This window comes from Apium graveolens, chromosome 1 (genome assembly GCF_009905375.1).
Source record: "Apium graveolens cultivar Ventura chromosome 1, ASM990537v1, whole genome shotgun sequence".
In the NCBI taxonomy this organism is placed as follows: Eukaryota; Viridiplantae; Streptophyta; class Magnoliopsida; order Apiales; family Apiaceae; genus Apium; species Apium graveolens.
In genome coordinates this window covers 100255781-100270038 of record NC_133647.1, presented here as the reverse complement: position 1 = coordinate 100270038, position 14258 = coordinate 100255781, and the positions used below count along the sequence as shown (strand labels likewise).

General features: G+C 33.9%; 1 long non-coding RNA gene across 1 annotated transcript; it reads right to left on the bottom strand.

Moving 5' to 3' along the window:
• Nucleotides 1-10202: 10202 nt before the first annotated feature.
• LOC141720326 (uncharacterized) lies at nucleotides 10203-11491 on the bottom strand. Its single transcript, XR_012574241.1, has 3 exons — nucleotides 10630-11491; nucleotides 10469-10536; nucleotides 10203-10355 (listed from the first exon to the last, which is right to left on the bottom strand). It is a non-coding gene; the product is annotated as an uncharacterized LOC141720326 (long non-coding RNA).
• Between the last annotated feature and the right edge of the window lie 2767 nt (nucleotides 11492-14258).

Below are 14258 nucleotides of genomic sequence, written 5' to 3'. Positions count from 1 at the left end.
CGTATCTTTCTTAACTGTAGAATACATAAAAAGATTCACAAGAGTGAGCTAACTAGCTCAGCAAGTCACACTAACAGTAACTGAGGTTAATCAATGATCAAATGAGATGATTCAGAGGGATCAAGTTTCTTGTTAAATAATCATTAGAATCGGATACTCATTTTAAATTTTAAAACCAAGGTTAGGCTGCTGATCAGTCACGCACTAACCCCGAGCAAGGCACACGGCTCTGCTCTATAAACTGGATCCAAGGTATACATTGGCCTAATTCGACCATGAATCTGGTCTGACCACGAATCTGGTCCACATAAAGAAAACTATCCAATTCTAAAGCAAATTATTATTAATAACAATATAACTTAGTAAAACAATATCATAATCAACAGTGATGAAACATTTGTATAAATGCATGATGCATTTCATGAGTATCACAAGGGTGTATCAAAGTATGTATAAGAAATGGCCTTCAGCCTGTAGGAGAATCGGGTATTAGATGAACAGTGATCTTACAAGGTTTAGTTCTTTGATGTCACAAGGTATGGTGGAGTATAAAAGTTTCTGTATGTTTAAGTAATTCTGTTTCAGTGTTTGGTATATGATGGGTATAGATTTGTGGAGTAGTATCGTATTTGTGTGGTTTAGTAACTGGTAAATCAACATGAAATGGTTCACAAAGAATAAGGCTTACGACTCAAAGATCAAATGATATGGCTTAGGTTTAAGGCTGAAGGATTCAAAATACTTACAATATAAAACAAAACTATTTTGACTACTTAAAAATTTGCCACAAGAGAATTTAGAAATATTTGCATTATATCTCGAAAAAGGTTTAGAAGTACTTTCCTTATCATAATCGATTCCAACTTCACTCGTACTTGTCTAATGACTTTATTCAACAACCACTCATCTATTTTTCTATGCCTTGCTTCTATTCACTGATCACCTGCTGTATTTTTTACGCATCGATTTCATTTTTTGATCACCTGCTTCCCTTTTCTACGCCTTGTTTACTCTGCTAGGCATCATAAGTATCTATCAATATTCATCTCACATTATTCTAATCATCACATGGACGTCATAAGGTTTTATCTACCCTTCGTTTCACCCAAATCCGATATACGGATTAAAAGTTATGCTAAAACAAGTAAACACTGATCACATAGACCGACAGTCAAACAAATAAGTCACATATAACATAGAGCACGTCAATCAATCAGTGAAATTCATTTATAAGGAAGTCTCCGGGCATAAACAATCTTTCGGGTTTTTAATATGATTTTTAAAACATTTTTCGGAGTCAAAACGGGTCGTTGGATCAATTTTAAAACAATAAACAGGGTTCGATTAGCCAAATCTGGCTTCAAAATAATTATCGAGCCTTGAAAATAATTTAAAATAATATTTTAAAGCTCGAAACTATTTTTCGGAATTTTTAAATCATTTATAAATAATTAAATCTAATTAAATAATTAATTAAAATCAATTAATAATTAATTAAATCAATTAATCAATTAATTTTCGAATTAATTGACCAATTAATCAATTAATTATTAACTAAAATTAATTAACTAATTAATTCAGATTTATTCTTGAATTAAAAATAATTTTTGGAATTAAAATAATAATTTTTGGAATTTTCAGTAATTAAAAATGAATTTTTATAATTAAAATAAATAGAAAATATAATTTTTAAATAATTTATAAACAGGAATCCTATTTTTGCATGGTCTGGAAAGTTCAGGGACTGAACTGTTTCTCTTTCAAAACCACAGGTACTAATCTGCAATTTTTACAAGGGTTTGCCGAAAAATGTCAAGTCTCACCGGAGAAGACGATTCTGGCATCCTCACCCCACCATCACCTCCAGATCACAACTATGGCTCACCAGGAACACAACCCAACAATCAATTCATCTTAACAATCCCTGAGTTGGCTGGAAATTGGCCGAGAAGTTCGCCGGTTTCCGGTGAACTCGAATAAACTTCAAATGACAACTCCCTTCGAACCAGGGATCGTCTGTTAACATACTATACACAAATCAATTGCAAATTTCGAGGGGAATAAATCCCACCCATCTAGAACATCTGTTAATCCCTAAATAAGAAACCCCCAAATTCAATCAAGAACATTCATACGGATTATAAACCCTAATTTCAAAATTCGAAAATCAAACTCAATTTTGAACATGTTATTGAACTCCAAATCAGTCATATGATATATCAAAATCATCAGGAAGAAAAGTTCTACAACATACAAGCATCAAATTATTCAAACAATCATCCGAACAAAAATTCATATTTTTAATCAAAATAATTCAAAATTAATAAAAATTATAGAAAAATACCCTTTGATTCTAGAGTTGTAAGGCTTATTGATTCTGATAGAACACCTCAAGACCTTCGTTTTGAGTACTCGAGCTTTCCAATCGGAATCCGGTAACGCCTTGAAATTGCAGTTTGATTCTCAGAAGTTTATATGAATATAAGTATTTTCTCTGTAAAATTATATAATTTACTGGCTGCAAATGATTTTCTGTAAGAAATAAAATACGGTAAAGGCTATTTATAATTACGGGAAATTAGTATCCCGTTGGATTATTCCGGATATAAAATAGTACGTTTATTTATAAAAAGGGATCCAAACAGTACCGATTTTCGGGATAATTATCCAAATCTGTACAATTTGTATTGCGGTCTTGGTCTCAGCGCCTGGTTATACGTATTACGAGGTGATAATTATAATAGTTTAAAAAAAAGATCCCGTTTATCAAAAATACGAGTTTTATTGATTTACCGAAGCGAATATTGTATCCAAAATATTGCGCCGGTACCCGCACAGGATAAACCGTACGCCGGATCGAAAAAGTCGAAACATGGAAAATGCTCGGAATGTTACAATTAGGTTATGAAGGAGTTCTCAGAAGAGTTTCGGGTTATAAAAACGTAAAAGCGGTTGAGGTCGGCTGGTTCCCGATTATAAATTTTTTTTGTAATTACTCGGAAAAAGAAATTATAAAATCCATAAATGTCCAATAAAATCATAAATCATCATAAAAATAAATAGGAAGATATGAAAATTATCTATATTTTATTTTGGACATATAAAATTTAAAATACTCAAATTATATCATATTTACATATCCAAACACAGATACTACTTCACAGATAATTACCAAAATTTATATAATAATCACATAATATTTATTATTAACAAAAATAATTACACATCATATCCCGGATATTACACCTTCAGCCAATTAGTCACGCAAATCCCCACCGACCCCACACGACTCCTACAATCTCGCGTCATCTCCGCATTTCTTCTCGTGATTATAGGAACGTTCCATGTCGGCCCCAAAATTTACGAATAATTCAACCATCAGTGAGTTATTATCCATACTCGGCTAGAATTTGCATGATGCCAGCTGGTCTGATTATCTCGGTATCAACAAGAATTACTCAAAAAAGCGGAGAGATGAGCCAATCTAGTGTCTCCCCTGTCTGATGTTATGCTAGTTCCTCATTAGTTTATTCCAGCTTGCATGACCCTTTTATGCGATGTGAGTTCACAATTTAGAGAGTCCTAAATTGTCTTATTCAGTAGATGCGAGCTCGTGAGCCCAATGCGTGGTGTCCATCGATCGTGTGGCATGCCATTATGTGGCTGTCCTGCATCTCATTCATCCAAGATTAGGTGATGCGAGATGGCCTGGCCACCTCGACACACACTAACCCTCCTGGTAGGGACATTACCATCTCCCAAAGAAAGTCACGAAGTGAGCCATCGTGGCCTCGCTTTGTTCTCTTTTCTGCATTTTCTTTATATATTTATATTCATGATGTGAACCAGCTGATGTCTCACCACGATTCAAGTCTTCATAATAGCCCAAGTATTGTAAGTTCGCAACCTATCTTCTAAATCCTATCTGTGATGAGAGTCAGAGCTTCTGTTAGGGAAATGAGGTCGAGCTTCTTAAAAGGGTGATCCTGAACCTATGAATGAGAGGAGAGCCTCCCCGCTAACGTATAGAGCCCGAATCTCTACGAGAGAGGAGAGCCCATCTGCTAGCATAGAAAGCCCGGATCTTTGAAAGAGAGAAGAGCCCGTCTGCTAGCGTATAAAGCTCAAATATCTGGGAGAGAGGAGAGCCCGAATCTCTAAGAGAGAGGAGAGCCCATCTGCTAGTGTAGAGAGCCCAAATATGTTAAAGAGAGGAGAGCATGTCTGCTACCGTAGAGAGCGTGAATCTCTGAAAGAGAGGAGAGTCCGCCTGTAGTGTAGAGAGATTGAATTTGTGAAAGAGAGGAGAGCCCGAATCTCTGAGAGAGAGGAGAGCCCGTCTGCTATCGTAGAAAGGCCATATCTCTAAAGGAGAGGAGAGCCCGTCCGCTAGCGTAGAGAGCCCGAATCTCTGAGAGAGAGGAGAGCCCGTCAGCTAGCGTAGAGAGCCCGAATCTCTGAGAGAGAGGAGATCCTGCCAACTAGCGTAGAGAGCTCGAATATCTGAGAGAGAGGAGAGCCCGTCTACTAGCGTAGAGAGCCCGAATCTCTAAGAGAGAGGAGGGCCCATCTGTTAGCATAGAGAGCCCGAATCTCTGAGAGAGAAGAGAGCCTGACTACTTTAGAATGGTTGGCTAAAACTCATTCTAGCATAATGGGCCAGAGTCCCTACCCGATTGCCTTGATTTAATGTACGTCATTAGGATTTTCTTCCATCTTCAATATCTTCATTAGACTGAACCTCGACATTTCATATTATGTGAAGTGGGTTGGAGCCCAGACTCTTTTCAACTCGACCGGCTTTACGCAATTTTGAAGGAAATCTAAGATGCGCCTGGTTATATCCCATGTTCAAATTTAGGCTTAACAACTACCCCCAAATTCTTCGTTATGTTGATGCGGCGAGGAATTTTATCAATTTCTTCCATCCATATTTTTTAACATATTTTTTGTGCCTGAACTGAGCATGTCACATTTGAACGAAGCGAAGGAAGCCTAGGCTTCGACTCTTACTGATCTTGGTATGTTTGGCATGCAGCTCATTACTCTTCAAGTTGGTATAAATCCTTCATTCCCGTTGATCGACTTCCATATATACTCCGGCAAGATCCTCACGAGTATAGTACACCGTGTTGTCTTCTTATGTGATGAGAGCTCAATCCTCTACACCGCCCGTTACTTGAAGTCACGTAGTGTAATATAAAGAAAATGTTTCATGTTCACATATAGCATATTTTTCTAGATTTAAGCAAAAGACTAGAAGTGAACAAGACCATATCATTAAATTTGCGTGGGCTAGACGTATAGAGCAAGCGGAGGCCGGAATCACATTATGTAGAGCGGGAGGAGGCCCGACTCACATATCACAGAGCGGGTGGAAGAGGCCTGGCTCGAATCCTATATAACGGACGGAGGCTCGGCTAGTGTATAGCGGGAAGCAAAGGCTATAGCTATCTTTTTGCCATCGAAATGTTGAATTAAAAAGATATTACACATATTGTTACTAAGATCGATTCTTTAAACCTTTTCAGAGCATTAATGGGAGATTTAATAGTGTCTGAGTATTGGTAGTCTACTTTGTATCATCTCAACTATTGTTTCAAGCTTTGAAAATTGTTGTTGGTCTTTTCTTAAACGAGATCGCAATGTGGTTGTTCATGACTTAGCTGGGCTCTTAGCACATGGAACACGTATGACGATTCGACTAGATTTTTATATAAAACCGGAATCACAATCAGTTTTGAAAATTAAAAACCGCAACTACAACGAAATTATCGGTTCGATTTCGTTTTCAAAAAGTTCGATTCGGTTTGAAACGGTTCGATTTTGATTACAAAAATTGGATCAAGTAAAAATGAGATACAAATTTATAAAACGAAACCATACTGTTAGGAGTTGTCCCGCATCGTTTGTGGGAGGGGCCGATTGCTGATATATAAGCATCCAGTTAACTCCAATTAGAATGAGGCCTTTTGGGAGTGACCCAAAAACAAACCCGTGTGGGCTCGACCCAAAGCGGACAGTATCATTCTAATGTGGAGTTAGGCCTGCTTAGCAAGCCCTACAAGTGGTATCAGAGTTATGGTTGAGACGATCCATAACAATCTCACATGGACTACAGAATGGACCTAGGAAAAAGTAAGATGGGCTAACCCAGGTCGGGTTTAAGGGGGAGGCAGGTGGACCTTCCAGTATGGGACCAGGGGAGACCAGAAGGATTCCAGTATGGGTAAGGGGGAGCCAGATCACAATGAAGGAGGCAGGTTCGAAAGGTGTCGGACCCGATGTGTGAAGGGGGAGATTGTTAGGAGTTGTACCACATCGTTTGTGGGAGGGGCAGCTTTCTGACATATAAGCAACCAGTTAACTCCAATTAGAATGAGGCTTTTTGGGAGTGACCCAAAAACAAACCCGTGCGGGCTCGATCCAATGCGGACTATATCATATTAATGTGGAATTAGTCCTGCTCAGCAAGCCCCACACATAGTTCATTAAATTTTTTATTTTACGTTTCGAGTCTAAACAGTCTACGAAACTATAAAAAAAATTGAGACTTTATGCTCATACAGTAAATAAAAACAAAAAACATGACCATGAAAGTGAAATTTAGTCTCATGATCTCTGCAATTCAGTAATACATAAACAAATGTTAATCAGCTAATAAAATTTGTGTTCAAATGGTACTTGTAGTTGCAAGGTCCTGGTGGTTAAACGTGATTGTTTTTATGCTTCTCCCTCCGGATTCTAGTGATGTGCAACTTCCGGAGAAGCATCACACATCCTGCTGCTAGCACTTAAAAAAAATAACTAATCACATATTCATTTTTAGCCAAAACTAATGTACTTGACTTGCATAACACTAGGAAGTACGTAGGCTGCATAATGTAAATTTTTTACATTGTATGTTATGCTCTAGTGAACCCCCTGCTAGATTTTACAGAGTAACATTAATCAGCTTAACAAAATGATTTATAGAGTTGTTAACCATATAAATATCTTATATTTATTTGTTTGATTTTTTAAATTTTATATAATATACATAAATTTATATAAGTTATTTATTTATTAAACAATCGATTCGGTTTAAACCTATAACCAGAACCTAACCATTTAAATCGGTTCGATTATTAACTTTTCGATTTCAGTCTTGCATAAATTTTTATTGGTTTTGGTTCAGTTTGAATTTTAATTTGATATTTTGCTCTGCGCTAGCACCTAGTACTTCAATGATGTGAACATCCATTTGCTACTGATTTTTTAATAGAAATCCTTATGTTGTTTATATATAAAAATGGGGGGATAACGGTATAAAACAAGGGTAATGTATGGCCACCTATATACACTCTTTTCCCGTAAATTTAGAGGATATGATATACAACATATGAAAGTCTATGGTTCTGTGGGCAAAAATCTCATGCATTCTTCTACTTGAGAAAAAGGAAAAAAAACACCCATGCATTCGCAGGAAGAGTAATCCACATATCATTCAAATTCTTCCTTTTCAAAATCTCTGAAAAATAGATTTATGTATTTTTTGTCAAAAGAAAATTTAAGATGAACGAAGGTCAAGTCACATGCATTGAGATTCTTGTGGCCATTATTCTCCCTCCTCTTGGTGTTTTCCTGAGGTTTGGTTGTGAGGTTTGGTATCTTCAGCTCATTTTCTCATTCAATATATTTATTTATTTGGTGTTGATCAGGCTGCATTTCTTTGTAATCGCTATAAATACTTAGATAAGTAATGCTTTAAGTTTTGATATTTTTTAGCTAAATGATGAATGTTCTCCCGTCCATGGACCGTCTCACAAATAGTCTGAACCCAACTCACATGCGCCGTTTTAATGAACAATATATGTATTTTATGAAAATGGTTTTTGACATTTTTGTTTCTGGCATGAAATTATTTTGGTCTCATTCTCCAATTCAAAGCCCAGAATGAGTTTTAAATTGGTGCATTCCTATGCTCCCATGCATAAATTTAGTGTTATATGATATGAGTGTGTGCTTGTTCTATATGTGTTGTGTGGCATTTTGTACATTGTGTAATGATAAATTCTGCTTACATGTAAATTGATAATAAAAGTTGATGGGTTTTTTTTAATGGATGCAAGCTGGAGTTCTGGATCTGTTTGCTGCTCAGCTTTTTTGGATATCTACCTGGAATTCTTTATGCAGTTTATGCCATTACTAAGTAATGTTCCTGAAATGCCCCCCCTTCCCTGCTGCAGGTGAGTACTCTCTGTTTCTTTTTACAATCTTTATGTTGTTTTTTTCACTGCATCATTCTAACAAGCTCAATTGTACTGCTAGTAAAAGTAAATATTCTTTGGAAAGTAATTAATATGGTTGTATTTCATGGTTGGTTGATTTAATAATACTCAAGTAACTAATGCTACATTTTCCTGAATTATTTGGCAGGCAGAGCCTGGCTTCCCATTAAATTTAATCCGGGTGTTTTTTTAGAGGGATGGTCAATTAAGTGTACTCCATGTCTTTGTCTCATTACAAGTGTTTAAATTAATTTAGAGTTCATGTGTTTACAATTGCAGGATGGGTGGCTTATATTTTGTGTATAAAGATATACAAGTAGGTCTTTTCTCAATAATTCCCATATTTTAAGTTTGATCTGAATTACTCCTAACAAACTCACGCACCCCCAATTTTAGTTTAGACAAAAGTCAAACTTTTAACAGTAATGAAAAAGAAACGACTGAAATACCACTATTATCCAGACACACTTTGTCGGTGGCTATCTTGATATCCAATGTCAACACTCGCTTCCATATGCTCACAACCTCGCTCCCGCTCTTTATTTTCCAGACGAACGAAAAATTTAGAATAATTGCTTCCAAATTACAAAATATTATATTTTTTTGAAAATATTTATAAGAATTATATTATTAGAAATTATGTTTAATCTACATTAATATATAATTTTCAGTTTTTCAAAACAGTGAAAGAATGAGTTCTTGTTTATAATCAAAATTTAATCAATTTGATTGTCAAAAATTAAACAGATAAATTGGGTCAAAGAAGTATTTTATAAAGTAAGTTCAAAATTAATATTTTTATTTTTTATTTATTAGATATAAATTGGATCAAATTCTAATATACATATATTATAAAAAATAAATTTAATTTTAATAACAATAACTTAGTAGAATATTAATTATGATAATTATAATTTGATTTTAAGTATATTGAATATTTAACAAAGATTAAATAAAGTAAAATAAAATATGTTTAATAAATTTATGTTGTTGGCAAATTCAAACCTAAAATCCGTGTATACATTTTAATATTATTGATTAATACGTGTGAAATTCAAACCTGACACTATAATCCAGAAAAACTTCAAAATTAAATTTGACGGTTCTTATCAATTTGATTTGAAAGATTTAACCACCGTAATAGACAAAAAACCAAAAAAATTAAGTTATCCTATAATTTTGTGTTAATATTTGTGAATGTTTATGATTTGACTGGATTAATACTAGCCACAAAATTTAAATTTTGAGAAAATATTTTAACTTATAAATATATCATTAACTTATAAGTAAGTAAAATTATCAAACATCTAAATAAATGGTTTTTTCAAAGAAAATACCTAAGGTTAAAAAATATTTTTGTAAAAATACTGTCATTTCTTAAAATTTTTTGCAAAAATATCTTTTTATTTGTAAAAATACTATTTTTTTAATTTTTTTGCAAAAAATACGATTTTCAGCAATTAGATTCGACTAGATGCAAATTTTGACGAGTTTTTAGAATTCCATGTAACCTCGTACAACCTCAAATTCAAATTGCTTCCGTACTTTTATAAAAATATTCAAAAAATTGTAAAATCGCAAAACAAATTAGAAAAATTAGTATTTTTGGTAATTTGTTAATAGCTATAAAAGATAATTGTACTATACTTTCGTATATCTTTAAACTTCAAGATACTTTTTAACTTTAATTATAAATTAAAAATTTTAAAATAACCCATTGGGCCGCTTACCAGCATAATCTTGTACTTCTCCATAATAAAAATTCTACTCCCTTTGGAGACTTTTATAAAACACAGTTTTGTAATGTTTTTTTTTAACTTTTTTTTTGAATAAAAGTTTAAATATAAAATTTTTATACAATTTTTTTTTCAATATATCAAAAAGTGATATAGATAATTAAATGGGAAAAAGAGAGTAAAGAGTATGTGATATGATAAATATAAGACCAAGTTGTACTTGGTCAATCGTGACAAAAAGAAAGTTTTCGTTTTCTATTTAAAAGCTCAGCTCCGGCACCTATTGATTTTGCACCTTGTAACATACATAATAATGTATGTATCTAGGAAATGAGAGTGGATCTTTTTACTGCAAAGTGAGAAGATATCAGAAAACAGAAAAAGCTAGCCTACACTGTGAGGTGACGAGTAAAAAGAAAGTTGTACACAATCAAAAATTTAATTCTTTCCTAGCCGACTGACCTGCTCATATAGATTCTCCAGCAATTACAATTATGAAATCCTTTGTGAAACCAACCATCTCAACCACCCTGCATTGCAAACAGAAATATAGAATCCTTGAAATACTTACCATCATACATTTTCCGATCATTTATGTAGCTAGAAACGTAATCAAGCGTTACCATCATGCAAACACTAATCAAATGGCCGTCCTCTCCTGACTCTAAGGGCATGTTTAGAAAAATGCCCTTAGAAAAACAGCAAATCATACATGCATTGACTCTACTCCAAAACAGTGGCATATCAATATCAAGTAAAAATAAAGATAAAGCAACAGCAAGTGTATCCTGAAAAACACAATGATGCTTAGTGCAGTTTAGCAAAAACAAAAAGGCTGCTTAATTCAATAAAATAATTAAAGATACATATCATTCGAGTCGAAAGAACTTTTTATTCTATGAAAAGGACTTGTTACTCATTTTCAATTCGAAAGAAGAAGATTCTAAGCATGGGGTGGACCCCTTCTTCATAGATAAGGGGAAAGCAGAGATGGGTGAAGGTGCTTCTTTTAACAATGACGGTTTATTCTCTACCTCTGCTTTAGAATTGCTGGACAAATCAGGCGGGAAGTAAAAGTAAGGCTGTCTTTAAAAATGGGCATCTTATGGAAGTCTCGAGGATGGATAGGCTCATTGGTCTGCAAGGAGAGCCGGGATTTCAAGTGGGTGGAAGCAAGGTCCCAACGGTGGCCCTCAACTCAAGGAAGCTGCAGAGAATCAGGGAGTTAAGAAGTTCAATAAGGCGATGTCTTACATTCAACAATCTGTTTTCAACATGATCGATAACCTGATTAACAACGGAGGTATAATGAGTGTCGAAGAGGTGTTATTGGAAATGGCTAAAGAAATTCAATTTAATCAAGATCAAGCTAAGGATGTGCTAAGGAGGGAGTGGTTTAAAAATGACAAAAACCTGGACAGATCGTGTACAAATATAATAATTTGCATATATTGACCTAATGGTTGAGAACTGTATAAACGTGACGTGTTTCTTGCAGCGTGTATAGTAAATTATCGACTAATTATCTGGCATGTTGAGTCTTTCCGCACACCCTATATTTTCTTTTACCTGGAAAAAACATAATAGTGACAGCCAATATCATTTAATTTAAAAAAAATATTTTTTTCAACAATTAGTTTAGTAAGTTGTTCCTAATGTTTGAGAAGCATCCGAAGGTGACGCGTTTCCTACATGCTTGTGCAAAATACTTTCGCTAAAAGTTGGATCATCCGTCAGTGTACTAAGGAATACTTTGTGTTCCTTATAACTGCAGTTCTTTCGATGCACCCTCATCTGGGTTTTTTCTGCAATTTCCAGTAAAGACATTTATATTAGCAAACAGTATTCTTTAGCATAAAAATAAATAACTGACCAGAGTAATTGTTGTTAACCAGGTTGTTTAAGGTTTGGTATTACTTTTGGAACAGTATTGAGGTAACATCCGTCACTAGCCAGTTTTTCAAAACTTGGCTGGAAATTAGTGTCAACTTGAACTTCATGGAGACTTGTCATTAACATCTGTCCTGTGGTTAAACTCTCCTTATCACTGGATTGGTAATTACTGACAACTGGAACTGCATAATCAACATGCATTGTTAAGTTCAAGTATTTTAAAGCTATAAACTAAAATTTGGGAATTTACCAGCATTTATCGTGTCAAGATAGGGCCGAGACTGTTGGCCTAAATCTTCCAAACACAATAAAAAATCTCTAAAGATTGGTTGATTACATATTTGAACGTTAATATCTTGTAACTTTATGATACCTATTTTCAATTCCACTGAATGCTGAACATGGTATTGTATAAACACAATATTAGTACTACATTAACAAGCAAACAAAAACATGTCAAAGTGGACTAACCTGCAAACTGTAATTTCTGACTACATTCAAGATTTGTTGATAGAGGTTCCAGAGGAGACTGGCTTAAAGAATTACCTGCATCCATGAAAGGGGAATACAAAGTAGACATAAATATCAGGCCTAATAACATACATGATTGTTCAGCAATTCAAGTTACCATTAATTGTTTTAAGAGGATTACAGATAAGATATTCTGCATGATTCGTCCTCAAAGACTGCTTCAACGATGAAGGTTAGGTACCTGTAACAATAAAAAATAAATGACATTAACTATACTCAAATCGTTAGAGTGTTCAGAAGCAGAGTTTTATCTGAACCACAGTAGACGCCAGACATTGGCTATGCTCAAAATTTGATCGACTGAGAGATGATTTAGTTGACAGAATTAGTGGATTCTGATTCTCCTTGCTACTCTCTGACAATGCATTTCCACACATATTTATTGGATCTGATCCGGGTTTAACTAAAGCAAAGAATAAAGAGAAACTTATTAACGTCTACAACATAACTTCTAGATTCAAACTACATCAGTCACATGGATTATGATCCAAAAAATCAAAGGTCATATATTACATGAATCATTGTAGGAGGATTTAATCTGGTAATTATCTGCACTATGGGAATTAGTCATGTCTGTGAGAGCGGAATTTACATTCCTGCCACGGACGTGACATTTTTTGTCTGATTGGACAAAACCAAAAAATCAGTAACAACTACAAAACAAAAAGTGTAACAATGCGACATGCTCATCAGAATTCATACCTTTATTACTTGGGGTATGTGATGTATTCAAAATATTTTCAATATTATGACCACAAACACGTTTGGATCCTACCATACAACATAATTGTCCAGAATGTAATGTCCGGTTAATCGCATGAAAAAGTCACAGATAATAAGCAAACTGATTATGAGTCAACAGTGGTTAGAAGCAATACCTTGAGATTCCATGAATCTGTTATCGTTTCCGTGCCAATATTTGATTTTCAGATGCAATGGTCATCCATTGTAGCCTCTAATGAGAGAGAGAGAGAGAGAGAGAGAGAGAGAGAGAGAGAGAGAGAGAGAGATGTAACAGAATGGAGCAAATCATGCATGATTTAATTTTTTTGAAATTATTTTCCATAGATAGATTGATTTTGAAATTCAAAAATAGGTAAATAGTAATTAAGATGGGTCAATTGAAGCTAATTGGATAGTCCATGGATATAACAAAATATATAGGATTTGGGTCATGGGTAAATTTATTTACCCATGGGTAAATTATAGAGTAGTCATTAAGATATATAGATAATGTAAGATAATAATTAGGTAAAAATATGAAATAATATAAATAATAATTATGTAAAAAATTTTAAACTCGTAAAATAATCTATACTATACTATTATAAGCGAAACATGATTTCATTTGGTCGGTTGGTTAATACCTTCCTAAAAATTATGTTAATACCTTTCAAAATAAAATTTAAATAAATAAAATTTAATTAAAAATTTAAATCATGTAACTAATATAACTACAAACTCTATGAATTGTTATCCTAACTTAATTTCTAATTGCACTCAACTTCTTTGTTACCTCTTCCGTAAAGAACCAAACACTTCAAAAATTAATTTTAATAATTCAAGTAATAATCTATCATCTATAATATACTATTATTAAGAAAACATAACACCTTGCAAAAATATTGTCAAGACCTTTCAAAAAATAATAATTTAAAGCATACTAAAAGTTAATAGTACAAAATTAATACAGTTGTTCTTCGAAAACTTAGTAGAGAAATATAACTCATGCTCATACAAGTGTTTTAGAGTCCAGCCTACATAACTTCTCTCTAACCTCAAAATATGATAGTATAAATCACATGTGTCAATGAAACTATCGTAACAC